At 41.8% G+C, this 19855-nt stretch overlaps 1 non-coding gene across 1 annotated transcript; it reads right to left on the bottom strand.

Moving 5' to 3' along the window:
• Positions 1 to 3868: 3868 nt before the first annotated feature.
• On the bottom strand, positions 3869 to 3987 carry LOC133478772 (5S ribosomal RNA). The gene has a single exon (XR_009788771.1). It is a non-coding gene; the product is annotated as a 5S ribosomal RNA (ribosomal RNA).
• Between the last annotated feature and the right edge of the window lie 15868 nt (positions 3988 to 19855).

The raw sequence follows: 19855 nt of genomic DNA, 5'->3' as shown, positions 1-19855 counted from the left end.
GAATCCTCTTAATCCCTATTATGCTAGCTTTCTGTTTGCAGATATTGATCGTACTGACCTATTGGGAACTGCACACACTTCTCACCACACTGTCTCAATTGTGACTGCACAAACGAGTTGCAACATAACTGTAGATCACTCCAATTGTAATCAGCTGGCAAGTCTTACTACAGCTAATCAGTGGGATTTTGCTTATCTGGAGGGTAAGCTGTGGAGAAAAAAAACTTGACGTGCTAGAAAAAAACTGACTGAAATTTTGGAATCAGCATGCCAATTGTAGTTTTAATCAGCATAAAAATCTAACTCAACAGAATTTTTTTTTCAAATTGTTCCCCAGTGTAATTGCGGGTAGTTTGCCAGCATCTTCTGTGGATGAGAAAATCAACAGAACAGCTCAGTGTCGTTAACAAAATTCCTAAGCGAGAAGGTGACACTGTGTACTACGAGCCCACTGCCCGTCCACAGGCCGAGAGGAGTCACAAAAGCCTGTTCGCTCATGAGCTAGCTGGTGGCTAGTGTCTCACGTCGCGGCGTAGAAAACCCCCTCGACAAGCCGGTGGGATATATGACAGCCACCGGAAACTTTAACCGGATATGTTTTTGCGGTTTAAACGTAGGGGATGTGTAAGCATAAATTGTAGATGAAGTACCATTCATTCTTCAGACAATGGCTTGATTTTCCATGATCTGAAGACCCATATTATATACTTAACAATTTTTTTATTTTTTTAAATCATTCAAATATGGCAGGGTTGTTAACAGCGCACTTCTTTGGTTGTCAAATTTTAAGACATTTTCACTTTACAGGGACTTTATGAAATGAGAAGTTGCTGCAATAAGTTGGTGTTATCACTTGTTTCATACATATTCACGTGAAAGTCACTACACCAAATCAAAAGTAATCTTTCTAAAAGAACTGAAGCAAATCTGGATTAGCGGGTCCTGTCCTCTGTTTAAGTGTTGCTTCCACTGTGACAATACAAATACAGTATGACAATATTTCTCCATTTTGCTGCTGTAGGTGTTTAATTTCGACGTGCGTCAGCTGAACTGGGCAGAGTATATGGAAAATTACTGCATGGGCACTAAAAAATATGTCCTCAATGAAGAGCTGTCGGGCCTGCCTGCTGCACGCAAGCACCTGAACAAGTTAGTGTGTTTTGCATTAAACATGCAGTTCTGCCAACAAACAGAAAATGGGGGGCTGATAACGAGACTGGCTTTGCCTCTTGGTCCATTCACATTTAGATTTGATTGACACTTAATCAAGCAGCATGTTTTAAGTCTTTTGTTTTCTGGCAAATAAAAATGCAACTTTTTCTGACAGGATTGGTAGAACAAATGATTAATAAAATGTCTTTGATAAACATGTTTCTTCTTTACATGCATACTAAATCACAAGGGTTTCTCTTCCTTTCTAGGCTGAGGAATATCCGCTACACGTTTAACACCATCCTTGTGGTGCTCATCTGGCGCATTTTCATTGCCCGGTCTCAGATGGCTAGAAACATCTGGTACTTTGTAGTGAGCCTCTGCTTCAAGTTTCTCTCCTACTTCCGAGCGTCTTCCACCATGAAATAATAATCCAGAGTCCCAGTGGAGGGTGGCAAGAAAATACTGGCTATGGGTGTTCAAAGAAATGTGCAAATCTATTCGATCGGTTCTCTGTGTCCCCTGTACACTATAAACAACTGGAGCCATCAAAACAGTTATAAACACAGATTAAGTACCACTGGAGTCCGGAATCCACAGCCTTAAATGTTGCAAACCTTTTTTTATATTCTGATCTCTGACATTTCATTAAATTCACATTGGATATTAGTCAAGTTTATGTAAGAATCTAAGTCAAATGGGCCTGATTTTGTTGTGCTTTTCATGTTTCATTCATGTTTCAGAGTACTTGCCATGCTCCCTTCCAACCATGAAGAACACTGCTGGTTTGAGTCAGTCCAACTACACTGTGTTGTGTTACTTGAAGCATTGTGTTTACCCTCCTACCGTGTGTGTCTGTGTGTGTGTGTGTGTGTGCACATACTGTATATGTATACATATAAATACAGTATGTATACGGTATACATACTGTAGATATGCATACGATATATACAGTGGGTATGGAAAGTATTCAGACCCCCTTAAATTGTTCACTGTGATATTGCAGCCATTTGCTAAAATATTTTTTTCCCTTCCTTCCTCAATGTACACAGAGCAACCCATTTTCCATCCATCCATTTTCTGAGCCGCTTCTCCTCACTAGGGTCGCGGGCGTGCTGGAGCCTATCCCAGCTGTCATCGGGCATGAGGCGGGGTACACCCTGAACTGGTTGCCAGCCAATCGCAGGGCACATAGAAACAAACAACCATTCACACTCACAGTCATGCCTACGAGCAATTTAGAGTCTCCAATTAATGCATGTTTTGGGGATGTGGGAGGAAACCGGAGTGCCCGGAGAAAACCCACGCAGGCACGGGGAGAACATGCAAACTCCACACAGGCGGGGACGGGGATTGAACCCCGCACCTCAGAACTGTGAGGCTGACGCTCTAACCAGTCGGGCCCCGTGCCACCCACCCCATTTTGACAGGAAAAAAAAACAATTGTTAAAATTTTTGCAGATTTATTAAAAAAGAAAAACTGAGCTATCACACAGCCATACGTATTTAGACCTTTTACTCAGTATTTAGTAGAAGCACGCTTTTGAGCTAATACAGCCATGAGTCTTTTCGGGAATGATTTAAGTTTTTCACACCTGGATTTGGGGATCCTCTGCCATTCCTCCTTGCAGATCCTCTCCAGTTCTGTCAGGTTGGATGGTGAACGTTGGTGGACAGCCATTTTCAGGTCTCTCCAGAGATGCTCAATTGGGTTTAAGTCAGGGCTCTGGCTGGGCCATTCAAGAACAGTCACGGAGTTGTTCTGAAGCCACTCCTTCGTTATCGTAGCTGTGAGCATAGGGTCATTGTCTTGTTGGAAGATGAACCTTCGGCCCAGTCTGAGAATCTGAGCACTCTGGAGAAGGTTTTCGTCCAGGATATCCCTGTACTTGGCCGCATACATCTTTTCTTCGATTGCAACCAACCTCCCTGTCCCTGCAGCTGAAAAACACCCCCACAGCTTGATGCTGCCGCCACCATGCTTCACTGTTGGGACTGTATTGGACAGGTGATGAGCAGTGCATAGTTTTCTCCACACATACCGCTTAGAATTGAGGCCAAAAAGTTATATCTTAGTCTCATCAGACCAGATAATCTTATTTCTCACCATCTTGGAGTCCTTCGGGTGTTTTTTAGCAAACTCCATGCGGGCATTCATGTGTCTTGCGCTGAGGAGAGGCTTCCGTCGGGCCAATCTGCCATAAAGCCCCGACTGGTGGAGGGCTGCAGTGATGGTTGACTTTCTAGAACTTTCTCCCATCTCCCAACTGCATTTGTGGAGCTCAGCCACAGTGATCTTTGGGTTCTTCTTTACCTCTCTCATGAAGGCTCTTCTCCCCCGATGGCTCAGTTTGGCCGGACGGCCAGCTCTAGGAAGGGTTCTGGTCATCCCAAACGTCTTCCATTTCAGGATTATGGAGGCCACTGTGCTCTTAGGAACCTTAAGTGCAGCAGAATTTTCTTTGTAACCTTGGCCAGATCTGTGGCTTGCCACAATTCTGTCTCTGAGCACTTCAAGCAGTTCCTTTGACCTCATGATTCTCATTTGCTCTGACATACACTGTGAGCTGTGAGGTATTGTATAGACATCCATCCATCCATCCATTTTCTGAGCCGCTTCTCCTCACTAGAGTCGCGGGCGTGCTGGAGCCTATCCCAGCTAATATCGGGCAGGAGGCGGGGTACACCCTGAACTGGTTGCCAGCCAATCGCAGTTAGCTTACAGCACCTGGTATTCCCAGGCGGTCTCCCATCCAAGTACTAACCAGGCCCGCCCCTGCTTAGCTTCCGAGATCGGACGAGATCGGCCGTTCTCAGGGTAGCATGGCCGTAAGCCCTTGTATAGACAGGTGTGTGGCTTTCCTAATCAAGTCCAATCAGTATAATAAAACACAGCTGGACTCCAATGAAGGTGTAGAACTATCTCAAGGATGATCAGAAGAAATTGAAGTTAAGAGTGTCACAACAAAGGGTCTGAATACTTATGGCTGTGTGATATTTCAGTTTTTATTTTTTAATAAATCTGCAAAAATGTCAACAATTCCAGTTTTTTTTCAGTCAATATGGGGTGCTGTGTGTACATTGATAAAAATGAACTTAAATGATTTTAGCAAATGGCTGCAATATAACTGAAAAATTAAAGGGGGTCTGAATACTTTCCGTACCCACTGTACATACTGTAAATGTGTGTATACAGTATATGTATACGCTATATACATATTGATTTGAGATGCCTTAACAGTTGGCCCACAAATGCAGAAAATGTATACCTGTTGGCAAGTAGGCTGCAGTTTCACATTTAAGTGTGATTTACTGAATCCAATCATTTTGAGAGAGCTTGTTTGGTCAGGGTAACCACCCACCTCCTCCACCACTAAACGTTAAAACTAAAGCCATGTGATTGATATTAATCACAAATCTACAACTGCTGACATATCTGTTTTAAGGGTTGCTTCTAAGTGATCTTTAAACAACTGTTTCAATTTTGATCCCTTGTTTGCCAAAGGCCAGCCCCTCAGCTATTTATTGCTAGTCGTAATGCAAGTTTGATCATGCACAATGTACAGTAGTTACCAGTGCCTGTTGCTTGCTCACTAAGCTATTTTTCTATGTTGGTCATTTGTGACAATTTTAAAGATATTTTTTTTCTAATTACTAATTAAAATGAGTGTTTGTGTGAGGTTTTTGTAGAAGTTTTCAAAGTGCAAACCTCCTTTTTAATCATGTTAAGGATGCGTTTACCTCTATAAGGGCACTCTAACACTAAACCTTTGTAGATCACCTGTCTTTCAGTTTTCCTGAAGGGTTGGCACTTCAGACGTATGTCTGTGTGCGTCTCCTATTTTCCTAAGAACACTACAATGTTTGAAGAATCTGGGTGTGACTTTGCTGATGTTTGCTCATGTTTGTACTTCTCTATGGCTTAGGTGACAACTTTCACACGTTCATGTGTTGTCCTATGAATGTCTTGGAGTGAAAAAAAGTTATTTGTTTTCGTCTATTACTTCTACAGTTTTGCATTTAGTGCCTAAACATTTGCAACTTTGTGAAAACAGGAGAGCTGTTATCAAAATATTTTGTCACTTGCTCTATATAGGTAGATTTCAAACTAAGTTGTATTTTTGTAATTATATTGTGAGGGTCTTTAACCTACCCAAAGCCTAGTAAACCAATACTATCTGCTTTAAATCCTTTAGCAGAGAAAACATGAAAGCTTTTGCATTTCAAGTTTGTTGATTTTTGTTTGAATATTATACTGTATTTACATGTTTTTTTTCATGTAACTAAATAAGATAGCCTGTCAGCTCCAACCAGTCTGTAAATACATGTTATTTTAAGTCAAGTCTAATGTAACCGTATGTAATCTGCGGGAAATGAGAAATGAATTTATTGAGAAACTTTATCCATGTGAAGGCGTGAGTCCAGTTTTGTAGTGTGTGTGTGCGCGTGCGTGCGTGCGTGTGTGTGAGAGAGAGAAATAAGAATTTGAATTTCGACTCCAGATTTTTTTGTTTGGTGTTGTACTTGAAGTAAGAAAGATGAACTGAATAATGTCATCAAATTGTTCATTCAGTAGCATTGCAGAACTAACCAAAGCATCATATTGACTTAGAAAGTAATCTGGTATATGTTCTGATCCAAATCTGATGAGAAAATGATACCATAGGTCTAAATGTTAAGAGCGCTTATACAGCCATCTTATTTTTTGTTAAACTTTATTGCGCAAATTCCAAGAAATAGAATCCCATTGGTATCTAAATTCAGAAATTGACACAATCGACATAGTTTTGGTTTGGGAGTATACATCCCAGTAGATATTGGATTGATTTGCCAAATGTTGGTGAATCCTGTCTTATTTGGATCTGATCTGACCATTAACAGATTTCAGGACCTTTTAATACAATGTACTTTGAATAATGATGTCCCTGGAAACTTATTTACACGAGTTATGTATCTGCTGGCTAATCAATATTCCAAGAGCCAGTGGGGTTTTCAGCCTCTTTCAAGTTCCTATCCTCTGTTCAAGATTTGTCAGGTACATCCAACTGATACAAAATGCGGGGTTTGGTTTTTGACATTCCTACTCCAACTGATATGGTAAACAAATGTATATGCTGTTTATCTGGAGTTTATTTATTAAGCAGAAACTACGATAAGATGCTTCGTATTTCATACAATGTCATTTTTGTTGGAACCTGACTGATTAATCGTTCCTAACTCAGTCACAGCTCCTGTATTTGTGTATTCACTGCAGAATAAATCAACTGGTGCCTATTTTTTTTTTAACCAAAAAAATAAGAAATAAAGTTTGTTTGAAACAAACCATTAATCTCTCTCTGTACAGTTGACCTGGTCCCATCAGTGTAACAGACCAGTCCTCCACTTTCACATGTACTTTGTGGAGGTCAGATTAAAGAGGTGGATCTTGAGAAGCTACGTTAAGAGTTAATGCTGCCATTGGGATTAATTTCCTCTCATATTGCATACAGTGTGTTTCAAATCTCAAAGTTTTAGTCACTAAAGGTGGAATCATGTTAAATCACATAAGCTTTTAACATACATGCAAATCAGTCACCTTTCGGCGAAATTCACCGTTTTCAACTCAAAATAGTCCATTTCGAGTCGTATAGATCCGATGAGTTTTTCCTGGGGCGGGGAGGGGGGTCGCCATCACTGTCATTTTAGGCTGTTTCATACTCCTTGAACGCTGGCAGTTAGATCCATTCCACATTTCTTCGACTCCCGCATTTGGCGGTTTCCTCCAATCCAATTTAAGCGCTAGTGACATTTAAGTCTAGTTCAGCAATTAAACAAACGCAAGAAAGTCACATGAGCTCACACAACGTCTTCTATTGGGCCTCCTTGGCATAGGAATTAACCCTAAATAAACCAGCCCCGCTGATCGTCGTGCTACGTGGCGGCCATGTTGGGAAGGTCGTCGTTACCATGAAGGCAACGGCGCGCTACTTGTGTTTACATTTAGACGAACAAAAACAACAGCTTTGTGTTGTAGTTGTATTTCAGTATTTGTCTGGCACTGTATGCCAAAATTGTGGATATTTCTGCCCACTTATAACTTCAGAAAACACCTAGCAGTAAATTGCAGATGTTTTGTTGTAGTTTTTGACTGTGCATACACACACACACATACAGCAATGTCAGAATTTGCACATTCACATTTTATTTTATTTTTATTTTATTGATGTTCATGCAGCGGTTAAAAAAATTAAAAGTTACTATTTACTCATTACTTTAATAATTATTTCACTGTGTACTTTTTACTCTTACTCAAGTAATTATTTGGAGGACTACTTTTTACTTTTACTTGAGTCACATTGTCAAGTAACAGTACTCTTACTTCAGTACAATATTTGGCTACTCTACCCACCTCTGAAGCGGATGTCCTCTTGCTACTCTTATGTTTAATCAACATTTTTGCTCATCAGATCAGCCAGTGTCGTATTTGTTGCACTGGTCTTTTGTATATTCGCGTTGAGGTGCTGCGGGTCTTGGTCCTGGTTGCGGTCCCAGCAGAACTGCGAGCAGATCCGCTAGTACATCTTGTATTAATTAGGAAACGCGCCTACAATTATCTAATTAGTTTACGGATGTTCAAGTTAAATGCATTAAGCGACGGAGCGATTTTAGGGATTATGTCACAACACTTAATTATCTAACTTCAAATTCAGAAATGGCCAATATAACGGAAAAATACTGTACTTAATATTGTCCTGGAGGATACATTTGGGATTAGCCTTTGAAGTTGGTATTAGTGAAAAATGAAGTGAAACAGACTGATTTTAGTCCATGTAGAATCCAGAATGAGTGCTTAAAGAGGAGGATGCTATTCATCTGGCACAGCTTGAAGCAGGCATCAGGTGCAGGTGGAGATGGGCCGGGCTCAAGATGGAGGCCAGAGCGAAAAAGCAAAGAAATTAGCCAAATTTAATTTTAATCTTAAATTTGTACATCAACATGTACTTGAGTGGTGTAAATACATGTTTTTCTGCTTGAAGAAAATTGTGTATTTTGCCTTATTGTACTCTTCAGACTCCTCCAGATTGCTTAGTTTATGTTAAAATTAAAATAAAAAATTCTCTACGGGGCTCTGGGGGATCCCCCCAGACCCTCCTACAATGTTTTTTTTTTTTTGGTCACATTTTTCATGCCTTTGGTGTTTGCATGTCTGTTTTAAGAGCTGTATGTCTGGCACATCATGTGGCTACACAAACTACACTCAAATAGCCAGGTCAAAAAAAAAAAGTTTAGACAATTCCTGACACCCGTAAAACTGATTCCTTTGTGTTGGTCAGATTTGTGAACAACCCTTATACTCATGGCCCAAATCCGTATGTTGAATAAATAGCTGTTTCACCTTTTCTTTGGCATGAAATTGATGCAGTGTACTGTATACAGTATCACACCTAGAATTTTTTTTTATATTTGACAAACCTGTTGTTACCCACTGGCTTCATACATGTCATTAGATTTACTTCTCATTGACTACCTCCAGCGGCACGGTGGCCGACTGGTTAGAGCGTCAGCCTCACAGTTCTGAGGTGCGGGGTTCAATCCCCGTCCCCGCCTGTGTGGACTTTGCATGTTCTCCCCGTACCTGCGTGGGTTTTCTCCGGGCACTCCGGTTTCCTCCCACATCCCAAAAACATGCGTTCATTGGAGACTCTAAATTGCCTGTAGGCATGACTGTGAGTGCGAATGGTTGTTTGTTTCTATGTGCCCTGCGATTGGCTGGCAACCAGTTCAGGGTGTACCCCGCCTCCTGCCCGATGACAGCTGGGATAGGCTCCAGCACGCCCGCGACCCTAGTGAGGAGAAGCGGCTCAGAAAATGGATGGATGGATGACTACCTCCACCAAGTGTGCATCATACAAGGCAAGAAGTGTTTTGTTTACTATTTGTTCATTTGGTACTTGTTAGCAGGACTCCGAAAAAATACATTAACTGTGTTCCATTACACTTTTGAGCCGTTGTACATGGGCCAAAGCACAGTGAATCCAGATAGTCGTATTTACATCTTTGGCCTTCAAAGAAAACATGACATGTATTTTGTGCTCTTTTATGCAACACATGACAACCGTTGCCTGGAGGTTGCCCAGCAACAAGTGTACTACTCCCACTGGGACGTGGGCCATAATGCTGCATAAACAGGAACCAGGGGCTTACATGGCTTATAATGGGACCTCTAAGGCAGAAAATATACTCACATTCACACTGCCTCTCTAAAGTTATGCTCATTCCATAGGTTAGAGCATGTTATGGTGCCCATTGAAGCGTGGTTTGCCGCAAACTACAGCATATTAGACAATCAATTACCAATGCTGCAATTCAAATTCTGTGGAGAATGTTGGGGTAATGTAGTGATAGGCTACTGCCTGACCATTGTATGAACACCCAGTTAGTTAGGTGACAACTTTCACACGTTCATGTGTTGTCCTATGAATGTCTTGGAGTGAAAAAAAGTTATTTGTTTTCGTCTATTACTTCTACAGTTTTGCATTTAGTGCCTAAACATTTGCAACTTTGTGAAAACAGGAGAGCTGTTATCAAAATATTTTGTCACTTGCTCTATATAGGTAGATTTCAAACTAAGTTGTATTTTTGTAATTATATTGTGAGGGTCTTTAACCTACCCAAAGCCTAGTAAACCAATACTATCTGCTTTAAATCCTTTAGCAGAGAAAACATGAAAGCTTTTGCATTTCAAGTTTGTTGATTTTTGTTTGAATATTATACTGTATTTACATGTTTTTTTTCATGTAACTAAATAAGATAGCCTGTCAGCTCCAACCAGTCTGTAAATACATGTTATTTTAAGTCAAGTCTAATGTAACCGTATGTAATCTGCGGGAAATGAGAAATGAATTTATTGAGAAACTTTATCCATGTGAAGGCGTGAGTCCAGTTTTGTAGTGTGTGTGTGCGCGTGCGTGCGTGCGTGTGTGTGAGAGAGAGAAATAAGAATTTGAATTTCGACTCCAGATTTTTTTGTTTGGTGTTGTACTTGAAGTAAGAAAGATGAACTGAATAATGTCATCAAATTGTTCATTCAGTAGCATTGCAGAACTAACCAAAGCATCATATTGACTTAGAAAGTAATCTGGTATATGTTCTGATCCAAATCTGATGAGAAAATGATACCATAGGTCTAAATGTTAAGAGCGCTTATACAGCCATCTTATTTTTTGTTAAACTTTATTGCGCAAATTCCAAGAAATAGAATCCCATTGGTATCTAAATTCAGAAATTGACACAATCGACATAGTTTTGGTTTGGGAGTATACATCCCAGTAGATATTGGATTGATTTGCCAAATGTTGGTGAATCCTGTCTTATTTGGATCTGATCTGACCATTAACAGATTTCAGGACCTTTTAATACAATGTACTTTGAATAATGATGTCCCTGGAAACTTATTTACACGAGTTATGTATCTGCTGGCTAATCAATATTCCAAGAGCCAGTGGGGTTTTCAGCCTCTTTCAAGTTCCTATCCTCTGTTCAAGATTTGTCAGGTACATCCAACTGATACAAAATGCGGGGTTTGGTTTTTGACATTCCTACTCCAACTGATATGGTAAACAAATGTATATGCTGTTTATCTGGAGTTTATTTATTAAGCAGAAACTACGATAAGATGCTTCGTATTTCATACAATGTCATTTTTGTTGGAACCTGACTGATTAATCGTTCCTAACTCAGTCACAGCTCCTGTATTTGTGTATTCACTGCAGAATAAATCAACTGGTGCCTATTTTTTTTTTAACCAAAAAAATAAGAAATAAAGTTTGTTTGAAACAAACCATTAATCTCTCTCTGTACAGTTGACCTGGTCCCATCAGTGTAACAGACCAGTCCTCCACTTTCACATGTACTTTGTGGAGGTCAGATTAAAGAGGTGGATCTTGAGAAGCTACGTTAAGAGTTAATGCTGCCATTGGGATTAATTTCCTCTCATATTGCATACAGTGTGTTTCAAATCTCAAAGTTTTAGTCACTAAAGGTGGAATCATGTTAAATCACATAAGCTTTTAACATACATATAATTTTTTTTTATATTTGACAAACCTGTTGTTACCCACTGGCTTCATACATGTCATTAGATTTACTTCTCATTGACTACCTCCAGCGGCACGGTGGCCGACTGGTTAGAGCGTCAGCCTCACAGTTCTGAGGTGCGGGGTTCAATCCCCGTCCCCGCCTGTGTGGACTTTGCATGTTCTCCCCGTACCTGCGTGGGTTTTCTCCGGGCACTCCGGTTTCCTCCCACATCCCAAAAACATGCGTTCATTGGAGACTCTAAATTGCCTGTAGGCATGACTGTGAGTGCGAATGGTTGTTTGTTTCTATGTGCCCTGCGATTGGCTGGCAACCAGTTCAGGGTGTACCCCGCCTCCTGCCCGATGACAGCTGGGATAGGCTCCAGCACGCCCGCGACCCTAGTGAGGAGAAGCGGCTCAGAAAATGGATGGATGGATGACTACCTCCACCAAGTGTGCATCATACAAGGCAAGAAGTGTTTTGTTTACTATTTGTTCATTTGGTACTTGTTAGCAGGACTCCGAAAAAATACATTAACTGTGTTCCATTACACTTTTGAGCCGTTGTACATGGGCCAAAGCACAGTGAATCCAGATAGTCGTATTTACATCTTTGGCCTTCAAAGAAAACATGACATGTATTTTGTGCTCTTTTATGCAACACATGACAACCGTTGCCTGGAGGTTGCCCAGCAACAAGTGTACTACTCCCACTGGGACGTGGGCCATAATGCTGCATAAACAGGAACCAGGGGCTTACATGGCTTATAATGGGACCTCTAAGGCAGAAAATATACTCACATTCACACTGCCTCTCTAAAGTTATGCTCATTCCATAGGTTAGAGCATGTTATGGTGCCCATTGAAGCGTGGTTTGCCGCAAACTACAGCATATTAGACAATCAATTACCAATGCTGCAATTCAAATTCTGTGGAGAATGTTGGGGTAATGTAGTGATAGGCTACTGCCTGACCATTGTATGAACACCCAGTTAGTGGAGCTCTCAAGTGCTTGTCCTGTCTGTTCTGTATCCAGGTCCAGGAGCATGGGCACATCAGCCCCTGGTGTACTAGTAGTGTCGATTGTTTCTAGACTGTTACACTAATTTGTTCACTGGCTTTTATGGGACAGTTATGGTTGAGTCCTATAAAAGTGCTGCAAATGTGGCATTATCAGGAAAAACTATCCAAGTCATTCTGTAGATCTGCTGTATGTTGCTTCATCTCCTAGTAGGTACAGTAGATAATGAAACTGTTGTTTTTGTTGTGAAGCTTCATGATGAATCATGGATTATTTATTTTGGCTACAAAATAAGTTGTATTGTTTTCTCAACAGCGTTGAGAAAACAGAACCCACCTTATTTTGTTTGTGTGTGACTGATTAACTCATGACTGTGGTAAATTTGTTTAAAGGTGAGATTTTATGTGCCTGTCAGGAACCACATGGTGCCTCCCTCAGTGTTAATGTCTAGTAAGTGACCAAGTGCTCTGAAAGGGCACAACCCTCCTTCTATTCCTTCCTTTGTCTTGCTGTTCTACCTATTCACAAAGAGGCTGTGTTTACTGTTGCTCACCTTGTAAAGCTTTTACCTTAAAGGTCCCATGTTTTACCAAATTAACTTTTTCTAGTATTTGGGATGTTTTACTGGCTCTATGGTGCCTCAGTAAACGTGAAATATGAATTAAAATAGTCCACACATTCCTGGGCGACAGACGTTTTTCGGCCGAGAAGCCTGAAATCAGGTCCTTCGGATTTTTCGAGCTTATCTACGTCAACTGGCGAAGATCTCCGCCTACTTCTCCGCCACTGAGCCAACGTTGCGCTACCGTGAAGGTAGTACATCTCATTTTCCAATCACTGCCACCGAGGACAAGCAATGCGTGGTAGGGCTGATTGGGGATTGTCATCAGGTGTGCTAGAGTAGGAGATGGTGTTTTTGCTAACAACTGGAAAATCCAAATCATATCGAAGGCACAACTTTTTGGATTTGGCGGTTGACAGAAACTGGTATGTGATGACATGATGCCCAATCGGGGTAGAGGAGAATGATATGGAATATAATAGCTGGACACCAGTGATGAGTGGGAAAGTAAGGGGAAAGGAGAAAAATGGGAGAGAGGAGTTGGGCGGGGATAGAATCCAAAAGAGTAAGCAAATTTTGGAGGAAAATAGTTTGGATGAAGGGTGTAATGAAATTGTGCAAAAGGGCTTTGAGAGAGGGATGTAAAATCATAGTAAGGTTCAATAAAGAAGAAATAGATTAGTATACTCTAAGACCAGTAATGCTGTCAAGGAAACTAAAAACAAAGCTTTGGGACGTAGAGGTGGCGAAAACGTTGAGGGATGGAAACATGTAAACCGGAGGAACAGAAAAATAAAGCTAGTCAAATCGAAAGCATCTGCAAGAAAAAAGTGAGGGACATTGTAGTCCTGGGTGAAGAGAAAGCTACCAGACAAGTGATAAGACTCAGGCGATGTATTTGTTGGGGTAATGTGAGCAGGATTCAAAGATGGTAAAGAAATTGGATTGGGAAAAGGATGGATAGTCTAACGATACAGTTCCAGGATGGTGTTCTACCAGTGAGAGTGACAGTGGGGTGTATGAGTTACCCAGTGAGGCTATATAGCCCACCAATGCTTACATGTTATAAATTTCAGAGATTTGGGCACATTGCAGTGGTATGTAAGGGAAAATAAAGATGCTCTAAACATGGAGGAGATCACAGTCGAGGAGTGTAAAGAGGAGGGGCAAGATAAATGTAACTGCGGAGGTCAGCACTGAGTAACATAGAGGTTGTGAAGTGAGGAAGAAGGCCGTTGAAATAAAGCAGGTTAAAGCCATGAAAGCTGAAGCCATGAAAAAAGTACAACAAAAGGAAAGGAATTAAACTGAGTGGGGGAACAACACAACGATTAGAAAGAGGCCAAATAGAGAAATGAAATGAACTGAAAGCTGAAAAACATATTCATTATATATGTAATCAATTGTTCTGACCAGGTAAAACACAAAACTGAAAAAAATTTAATTGTGGAGGGAGCTGAGAAGTTTTTGGGTGTTAAGCATGTAACGTGGGAACAAATAAATAAAAGACAGGAAACGCAAGGGAAATCAGGATGATCAGGAGACATGAAAATCTGATTATTTTACAAAGCAATGTTAGAAGTGGGCAAGAATTTAAAGGTTTTATTGAATATCTAGGAAGGAAACCAGAAATTGTATACTTTTAAGAAACATGGCTTAAAACAACTATTGATTTTGTTATAAACACATGTAATAGCATACTACAGATAGAGAACAGGGGAATGGGGGAGGGTGTATCTTTTTTTTCCAGCTGCATGGCCTTGCAGAATGGTGGATCTGTATGCCTTTGTGCTGGAACAGTTTTGCTGTGCAACAGGGGAGTTTGAAATACTTCCTTTTTTTTAAATTTGTTTTTTTTAAATTTTGTCATTATTCTGATGTTTATTGAAAATGCAGCCGAACAGAAAACAAGGAATACAATACAGAATACAATACAGAGTTGTGGGAAAAGGTAAAGATCTGGAGTTCATACCTGTAAAAATTTGGACATGATAAGGAAACATCATTGCTAACGCTCGCCGATCAAGTCAACGAAATTGAAAAAAAACACCCCGACTCACCCCTCATTATTCTTGGGGACTTTAACAAAGCTAAACTCAACCACGAACTCCCTAAATACAAGCAGCACATCGACTGTCCTACCAGGGAAAATAATACTTTAGACCACTGCTACACCGCGGTAAAAAACGCATACCGTGCTATACCTCGTGCAGCCTTGGGCTCGTCTGATCACTGCTTAATTCACTTAATACCGACGTACAGGCAAGAACTTAAATGTGCGAAGCCTACAGTGAAAACAGTCAAAAAGTGGACAAATGAAGCCAAGATGGAACTTCAAAGCTGCTTAGACTGCACAGACTGGAGTGTCTTTGAAAATTCAGCTGGCAGCCTGGATGAATATACGGACACTGTTACATCCTATATCAGTTTCTGTGAAGAGGTCTGTGTTCCAACAAAATCATTTCGCACATTCAACAACAATAAGCCGTGGTTCACTGCTAAACTTAAGCAGCTTCGCCAAGCTAAGGAGGACGCATATCAGAGCGGGGACAGGGCCCTGTATAATCGAGCTAGAAACCAGCTGACCAAAGAAATTAACATTGCAAAGAGGATCTATACAGCAAAGTTGGAAAAACAGTTTAGCGCAAACGACTCTAAATCAGTCTGGCATGCATTCCAGTCGCTGACTAATTACAAGCGACGATCCCCCCAAGCTGAGAACAATAGCACACTAGCCAACGACTTGAATACCTTCTACTGCAGATTTGAAAAGGACAGTTTCACACCACACACCAATCCGGCCGCACCCGCGACCACAATCACACCTCTGACCTCTGTGTTAACCATCCATGAACAGGATGTGAGACGCATCTTCAAACAACAAAAGATTAACAAAGCGGCAGGCCCGGACCACGTGTCTCCATCCTGCCTCAAAGTCTGCGCGGACCAGCTTGCGCCAGTCTTCACTCAGATCTTCAACAGATCACTGGAAATGTGCGAAGTTCCATCCTGCTTCAAACGCTCCACCATCATCCCAGTCCCCAAGAAACCTGCAATCTCGGGTCTGAATGACTACAGGCCTGTCGCTTTGACATCTGTGGTCATGAAGTCCTTTGAACGTCTTGTGCTGGACCACCTCAAGAGTGTCACAGGTCCCCTGCTGGACCCCCTGCAGTTTGCCTACCAAGCGAACAGATCTGCGGATGATGCAGTCAACATGGGACTGCACTTCATCCTAGAACACCTCGACAGTGCAGGGACCTACGCGAGGATCCTGTTCGTGGACTTCAGCTCAGCGTTCAACACCATCATCCCTGAACTCCTTTCATCCAAGCTTCTCCAGCTCAGCGTCTCACCTGCCATCTGCCAGTGGATTTACAGCTTTCTGACGGGCAGGACACAGCAGGTCAGGCTGGGGGAGGCCACCTCATCCACACGCAGCATCAGCACTGGGGCGCCCCAAGGTTGTGTCCTCTCTCCGCTGCTCTTCTCTCTCTACACGAACGACTGCACCTCAGCGAACCCGACTGTCAAACTCCTGAAGTTTGCAGATGACACCACTGTCATCGGCCTCATCAAGGACGGTGACGAGTCTGCATATCGACAGGAAGCGGAGCGGCTGGAGCTGTGGTGCGGCCGACACAACCTGGAGCTGAACACGCTCAAGACTGTAGAGATGATCGTGGACTTCAGGAGGCATCCTTCGCCACAGCTGCCCCTCACGCTGTCCAGCTGCCTTGTGTCAACCGTCGAGACCTTCAAGTTCCTGGGAATTACAATCTCCCAGGACCTGAAGTGGGCGACCAACATCAACTCCGTCCTCAAAAAGGCCCAGCAGAGGATGTACTTCCTGCGGCTTCTGAGAAAGCATGGCCTGCCACCGGAGCTGCTGAGACAGTTCTACACAGCGGTCATCGAATCAGTCCTGTGTTCTTCCATCACAGTCTGGTTTGGTGCTGCTACAAAAAAGGACAAACTCCGACTGCAACGGACAATCAAAACTGCTGAAAGGATTGTCGGTACCCCCCTACCCACCCTTGAGGACTTGCACGCTGCCAGAACTAAGACAAGGGCGTGCAAAATCCTCTCGGACCCTCCCCACCCTGGTCACCAGCTCTTCCAGCTCCTTCCCTCAGGTAGGCGCTACCGATCAATGCAAACTAGAACTAGTAGACATTCCAACAGCTTCTTCCCTCTTGCAATCAACTTCTTGAACAGCTAACTTACAATTCCATTACAACAAGCTGGCAATTTTTTGACTTGAGTTCGTTGTCACATTTCTGTATTATGTATTACTCGTGCACTCACTGTAGTTGTCTCGCCGTGCTGCACTATTTGCATATAGTGGCCACTCATGCCAGAGTAGTATCTGCTCCATTTGCACACTGATTGAGGAGTATCTGTAACATTTGCACAACCATTGTCCCAGATTATCGCACTACTCGTCACTTTAAACCGCATACACTCCTTGAAGTCTCAGTGCCCTTTGCACAATGGTCATTGCACCGGACTATTGCGATATTAGCCATTCGAACTGAGGACTCTGCATCTTTTTGCACAATTGTTGTTTGTTGTTGTTTTTTGTTAATGTCTTTATGTCTCCAAAGTGTTCTGTAAATTGACTGTCTGTTGTACTAGAGCGGCTCCAACTACCGGAGACAAATTCCTTGTGTGTTTTGGACATACTTGGCAAATAAAGATGATTCTGATTCTGATTCTGATCAAAATAGTTAATTACTACAAACCATGCAATAAAATGTCAATGAAGGTATCAGGTGAGTTTATTGATTACATACAAGGGAAAATAATCTGGTGTGGAGATTTTAATAGCCATAGTACGCTGTCGGGTAACTATAATGATGATAAAGGATTGGAAATAGAAAAAATTATGGAAAATAAAAAATGAGTGTCTAAATGATGGAAAGGGTACAAGATTGAATGCCAGCAAGGGTACAGAGTCAGATATACCGCAGATCTAACATTAGTATCAGATTCATTGGCTGGGTTATGTTTGTGGGAAGTGGAGAGACGAACAAGAGTAGGAAGCGATTATTATCCTGTTACAGTAGAAGTACTGTATGAAGGTATGGATATAGATTAACAAGAAATAAACAAAATACAGAAACAGGCATTCAATACAGCAGATTGGGATCATTTTAGACATAAGTGATCAAAGAATTAAGAAAGTAATAAATATTTTTGTCATGCAATTTTAGAGGCAGCAGAGCAGTCAATTAAAAAGAAAAGGTAAGAATAAAAGGAAGATTGTTCCATGGTGGACAAATGATTGTGATAAAGCAATTAGATGTACAAATGACGTTTTCAGAACGTTAAAAGGAATCATAATGGTCAGAATGTTATTGAGTATAAAAGGCTCCAAGCAAAGGTAAGGAGAACAATAAAAGAGACAAAAAAAGACTTGTGTTTTGTGGACTTGGATACGCCTCCTTGGTGAGGTGTTCCGGGCACGTCCCGCTGGGAGGAGACTCCGGGGACGACCCAGGACACGCTGGAGAGACTACGTCCTTCGGCTGGCCTGGGAACGCCTCGGGATCCCCCCGGAAGAGCTGGATGAAGTGGCTGGAGAGAGGGAAGTCTGGGCGCCCCTGCTAAAGCTACTGCCCCCGCTACCCGACCCCGAATAAGCGGTAGAAAATGGATGGATGGATGAATGGAAAAAATGAGTATTGGAGGGAATTTTGTAGTTGTAGGAAGGGAAACAGAAATCTGTAAAGTTTGGAAATTTATAAAAAGCATGATTCAAAAATAAAAAAGGGAGTATGGACATCCAGTCTTAAAAGATGGGGAAATAACAGCAGTGAAAGATGACTATAAAGTAGAAATGTTGGCAAGAACATTTGGTAAAATTCATAGTTCTGATAATGTCAGTGAAGAGGGGAAGAGAGGAAAATCAACTACCAGCACTACTAGCAACTTGCAGAAAATAAAGCTATACAACAGAAGAAGAGGAGGCTGATGATTTAATAAATGTACCATTTACAAAAACAGAACTTAACCGGGCTCTTAGGAAAGGTACGTAAAATGTAAGCACCATGGATGGAACAAATTTGCTATATAGTATAATGATAATCATAGTGAGATGTCAAAGAATATGCTATTAGAAATGTATAATAAAGTTTGGGAGAGGGAAAATACCAAAATGTTGGAAGGAAGCTGTAGTTGTACCAATACCAAAAATACCAAACCCAGGAAGCTATTGATCAATTGCTCTTACATCAAATGTCTGTAAAATAATGGAGAAAATGGTTAAATAAGGCTAACATATTATGTAGAAAACAGAGGATATGTGTTTAAGTATCAAAGTGGATTCAGAAGACAAATAAATACTATGGATCAGCATGAGATTAGGATAGCACAGATTAATAAAGTGTCGTGGCAGTGTTTTTGACATAGAGAAATCTTACCATATGATGTGGTGAGAAGGATTATTAATTAAACTTCAGTAGTTTTGGATTTAAAGGTCATATACAGTATATGGGTTTTTATTTCTCCAGCTCAGCGTCTCACCTGCCATCTACCTGTGGATTTACAGCTTTCTGACGGGCAGGACACAGCAAGTGAGGCTGGGGGAGGCCACCTCATCCATACGCTGCATCAGCACTGGGGCGCCCCAAGGTTGTGTCCTCTCGCCGCTGCTCTTCTCTCTCTATACGAACGACTGCACCTCAGCGCACCCAGCTGTCAAACTCCGGAAGTTTGCAGATGACACCACTGTCATCGGCCTCATCAAGAACGCTGACGAGTCTTCATATCGACAGGAAGTGGAGCGGCCGGAGCTGCGGTGTGGCCTTCACAACCTGGAGCTGAACACGCTCAAGAGTGTAGAGATGATCGTGGACTTCAGGAGGCATCCTTCGCCACAGCTGCCCCTCACACTGTCCAGCTGCCTTGTGTCAACTGTCGAGACCTTCAAGTTCCTGGGAATTACAGTCTCTCAGGACCTGAAGTGGGCGACCAACATCAACTCCGTCCTCAAAAAGGCCCAGCGGCTTCTGAGAAAGCACGGCCTGCCACAGTCCTGTGTTCTTCCATCACAGTCTG

This window comes from Phyllopteryx taeniolatus, chromosome 5 (genome assembly GCF_024500385.1).
Source record: "Phyllopteryx taeniolatus isolate TA_2022b chromosome 5, UOR_Ptae_1.2, whole genome shotgun sequence".
Classification (NCBI taxonomy): Eukaryota; Metazoa; Chordata; class Actinopteri; order Syngnathiformes; family Syngnathidae; genus Phyllopteryx; species Phyllopteryx taeniolatus.
The sequence above is the reverse complement of the archived record's forward strand: the minus strand, read 5'-3'. Positions and strand labels throughout refer to the sequence as shown.